Raw genomic sequence first — 5,326 nt, 5'->3', positions numbered from 1 at the left:
AAAAATATAACGTCCACTCGACACGAACTAGGTCATTTCGGGACTAAGATATGGTCCAATTTTATTAATATAATTCGCTTGCGCGTAGTGGTCTTTAGCAGTGGGAGTAAACCGGAGGAACTGGAGAAAACCCACGAGGTTGGACAGGCGACCCTACCCCTTGTCACATACAACCGGGAAATCGAAACCACGGCAGTTGACTCAATGACAGACCTTATGATACAGCGCACACGCGCTAACCATTCGGCAATCCAACCTCCCCAGAAATAACTGAATAATGTTATAAAGCAGATTACACGTTAGCCAGAAAGTGTCTTGTGTTATATATATATATATATTCTATCAAGAAATCAATAACGATATTACCTCTTACCGGACGTTGATCCAATGAAACAGAATCATAAACACCGTACATGATCGTTGTAAAGTAACGTCACTGTTACATGATCGTTGTAAAGTAACGTCAGTCAAATAATATTATCCATAGTTGTAAAAATCACATTGGCAAAATAATACTGCTCATAGAAGAACAATATTGTTTATTTATTTGTTTGGAAGAAACGCAGATATGTGCTCAAAATGTGTGGATTAACGAATCTGATACTTGTTTTAATTCTATCAATTCTACCAACATTAAAAGGGTAAGTATCTAATAGTATATGTATTATATAGGTAAGTAAAAATATATACAATGTATGAAAATTACTATATTTATTGTCTAGTGTTCGTTCTACCGTTTCAAACACCGATTGTTTAGAATTTAAAGGAATGTTATAAGGCTCATTTAGGAGACAAACGCCGATTGTTTAGAATTTAGAGGGCTGTTATAATGCCCATTTAGGAGATAAACACCGACTGTTTAGAATTTAAAGGGCTGTTATAATACCCATTTAGAAGATAAACACCGACTGTTTAGAATTTAAAAGAATGTTATAATGGCCATTGCAGCGCCACAATCTCTGAGTTATTTCTTTACGAAACTCAATACACACGGCGACCTATTACAATAGTTCCTGTTCGTGGATTCATAACATTCGTGTTTCGGTTGTAAATGTTTTTACACGCATTTATATACATTTTATAGCAGTGGAATATATCCCATGGTAAAACAATTTTGAAGACAATCACATTCCGGGTAATCGCCCAGGAACTATACAAAATGTCTTAACTCCTTGCGATATGTCGACGTTGGTGGCGATAGAATAAACGTTCAATATTAAACACAATTCGTCGACTGAAATATAAGAGATTTGATTCGCACTTCAAAGTTTAAGCGGTCTCCCCTTGTCAGTGGTGCAGGGCGGAGGGTCTGGTGAGGACAGCTGTCTAGTCGTTCGGATGGGACAAAAAAAAACGAGGTCCCGTGTATACATTGGCGTGCACGTAAAAGATCCCTTGGCAGTAGGAATTCGATATAAGATTAGGCCATAGTGCTGCTACCCGGGCATAAATTTCCGTCATAGCACACGGTAAGACGTATGCACGTCTCAATTTCAACGTTTAAGTAAAAAAACTACGATAGCATGGAAGACCAAACAGCTCTTTATTCAGTATTCTTAGTTCTTAACCCATAGTCCTTAATTCTTGTTTCTTCATTTTTTTGTCGTATTTCGACATTTGTACACTAAAATTAACATTTGTATCTTAAAATCAATTTGTATGTCTTTGATGAAATGTAAATGTGGATTATTTTTTTGATTTACTAAAATCAATTTTATCTTTATATTAAAATACAATTAAATTAAACAAAAATACATTTTACAACACACATGTCTGATTTGTAAAATAAATATTGATTTTAAGATAGAAATGTTAATTTTAGTGTACAAATGAAGAAATAAGAATTAAGGACTATGCATTAATGACTAAGAATTAAGAAGACTAAATAAAGAGCTGTTTGGTCTTCCATACGCTAGTACTATTATGGACTAAGAACCGGAACCGAGCATGACGTTATCTTGGAATTGTTCATTTCCCAACAATAAAACAATTATATACACGGACAAGCGACAGTCGTTCAAACGAGTTTACTTTGAACATATTTTTACTTGTCTTAAAGGTCACGAACATGTTTACTAACAAGCATTATTGAATAAATCGAAAATTTAACCTTTTATCCTGGTTCTGTTCTGTTATTATAAACCTAACAAGAGTGGCCGTCGCATGGTATTGAATCCATTTTGAAGTCATTAACTTTGCTACCTCATCATCTTTGATTACAGCGAATACAAATACACAAAATCTATACTCGCAAAAAATTACTCCGCGAAATATTAATCTTATATTTGTTTTAACATTAAAGGACAGATAACTTTTGTGTAGGAAGAACTGGCGAGTTTTATCCGTATATAGCGGACTGTACAAAATTCTATCAATGCTCCTCCGACCAGACTTATATTAAGGACTGTGCAGGCGGATCTTATTGGAATCAACCTTTGAAGAGATGTGAGACAACATGTGACCAATATCATCCAGAATTAGATGAACCAACCACTGTTGAACAGGCGACACCTGGAGACGAAGCAACAACTGTGTCAATACCCGGTAAGCCAAACATTTCATACTAATTCTATTTAATAGTTTAAACATATTTTATTGACAAATATCAAAAGGATTGAGCACAAGTTTCAAAAACTTAGAAAAGCCCTTTCCATACATACAAATGATAGACAAAATTTAATACAAACAAGATTGTGAAATAGTATATACAATAATAAATAATTTATAAGTAATATAAGTAAAGTCAGATGAATTATATCGTAAAGCTCTATATAAAATAAGTGAAGAGGTGATAAAGAGAATATAAAATTATATTTAAAACATTGAAAAATAAAGTTTAATAAATGGGATATAAATGAACAGATCCATGTATAAAAGGATAAAAAAAGAAGAACATTCAACCAGCCAGATCTTGGCTAATCTATATTAATATTTGTGACTGTCGTTTGTTTGTCTGTCTGTCTGTCCAGGGTTGGGGGCTACACTAGTTCTGTCCCGAAAGTAAAATTTTGTGTATAGCGGTAGCTAGAACCGGGGAGTAACATAAGCCTGGTGGCGACATCTTCCTGAAACAGTGGCCCGAGAAATCCCTCTTTGGCCATTGCTGGATTGACTTCTGATACTTGAGCTTTTGCGGGAGTGTGTCTATTCTTGTAATATTAATATAGCATGACCCTGGTGATCAATCAGGGAAAGTTAAAGATGCATATTTCGTAAAATTTAGATAAAGAGTTGACAGTTCTCGCAATAATAGTTTAAAAAATAGATAATGAAAGGGGAATATGTTTAAAGTTTCAGTCAAGTTACTTCATTCTGAGATGAGTTATCGTCGTTTACAGAAGAGCTTAGTCTCGATGGTCATTTTTGAATTAAATCATAAATCTGTTAAAAATCTGGTATGTAAATAAATGTCGGATAAATTATTTATATAACATTGGAGGTGAAAGGAATGATCTGCAATAGACAAATTTAGCTCTAAAAATGCATCTTTAACCAGCATAACATCCTTTATACTCAGTTATTATAAAATCTCAGTATGTTTCACGTCATTTAGCATGGTTAAACATAAGCGATAAAATCTCAATACGTTTCACTTACTTTCCGCATGATTTAATTTTAGCGATAAACGATCGATGTACATAGATGATAATTTGGCAGCCATTTGATTGTGACTTAAAAATTTCATTCAACTTCATGTATCCTTTCAAACGTTCCAGACGCAAAAATTAATAATTTATATATTTGAAAGAAAGGTATTTTTACAGCTACAAAATAAACTGTGTTCGTTTTTTCGAAATGCAAGATGATATTGATTTCATTTATGGCATACGAATATAAAAAAGCTGATAAGAATATTATATGACTTGCTGCTATGTATTTATATTGATAGTGTTGCTATGTATTATTATCCTAAAATATCATCCGAAATACGAATACAAACCAAGCATGTGTGAATATTTCATAGTTTGATTGTCTATTGTTGTTGTGTTGAAAAGTGAAGTAACTATATATCAACATTGTTATGCATACTGTTTGTTTTAAAGATAATGTCCCGCAATATAATCAAGCAAAGATGGTCACCTAAATGGAGGTCGGGTGTTCGATCCTTGCATTGGCCGAGAAAGTTCATCCAGATTTTCCGGCGTGGTTTCCCCTTGTCCGGGCAAAATTTCCCTCATAGCACACTGTATGGCGTATGCTCGTCTTCATTAGCCCAGTTTGGGGCAGAACAGTAGGACGTTAAACCCCATTTCATTTCATTTGAGTTAAGACAAAGTTGCTGCGTGGACATAATGGCTATATTCAGACATTACATGACTGACATAAAATCAAGTAGAATCATTCTATTTAGTCTGTTGTATTTTCCCAGGCGAGTCTTGATAGATTTGTATAAATACCTGCAATATGTACATTTTATCTGAGTACTGATTTACTTAATTGCCCAGAAATCGAATCAGAAATTTCCAAGATGAGCCACGAATGGAAGGAATCTGGTCTTAGGGGACATTATATTGACATACTCGTCCAACTAGTTCATGAAACATGATATGAAATAAGCTGATATTGCACAAATACGCTGCAAATATTTTCTCAGGGGATGATGAAAACTTTCAACTACGGAGCTGGTTATATTCCCCCTACCCCCACCCCCGGTAACAGAATCCTGGCTACGCCTCTGTTGTAAACCAGCAGAGGTCATAAAGTCCTAAGCACCTAAATGACCGTTCAATTTGATGAAAATTATAGAGTACTTTGTTACACTGTTTTGTTGGTATTTTAGCTATGATTATCCGTTTTTTAATTATGTTTGCATTTTTTTGTTCTTCAGGAGGTTGTGCCCCGGTTAGAAATTTAAGGTTTGACACAGGCCTTACTTTAGATTGTCCAGTCCTAGAAGAACTAACAACAAGTTCCAGATTAGAATGCCTTTATCACTGTGTGCGTCATACAGGATGTACATGTTTAAACTTTATGAATAATCAACTGACTATGAACTGTGCTTTATTACAATGCAGTGGTAACCCCGGTGCACTTGTCAACCCGAACGCTTTGTGTATTTGCTTGTAAAATTCCTTAAAGGGACAATAACACAATAACCATAAATAAAAGCTAATTTGTTAATAAATGGCTTAATCTACGCTCAATTAAACTCAAATTGATTATTCAACATTTAACAAGGAAATCAAAATATCAACGCTAGATAATAGCCTGGTTTGCATTCAATCAGACTGAAAATCGGCTAGTGAGAACACCTAATGTTTGAAAATGTTTAAATCCCCCAAACGACGATCAACGGCTTTCATCTACTTGGTCACAGATTTTATAA

The 5,326-nt window shown here is 34.4% G+C and overlaps 1 long non-coding RNA gene across 1 annotated transcript; it reads left to right on the top strand.

The window, feature by feature from the left end:
* The first annotated feature begins 462 nt into the window (after nt 1–462).
* Nucleotides 463–5,326, top strand: LOC126827830 (uncharacterized). The gene is made up of 3 exons (XR_007682888.2): nt 463–641; nt 2,303–2,544; nt 4,829–5,326. It is a non-coding gene; the product is annotated as an uncharacterized LOC126827830 (long non-coding RNA).

This window comes from Patella vulgata, chromosome 1 (genome assembly GCF_932274485.2).
Source record: "Patella vulgata chromosome 1, xgPatVulg1.2, whole genome shotgun sequence".
Taxonomy (NCBI): domain Eukaryota; kingdom Metazoa; phylum Mollusca; class Gastropoda; family Patellidae; genus Patella; species Patella vulgata.
This window is presented reverse-complemented; position numbering and strand designations above follow the sequence as displayed.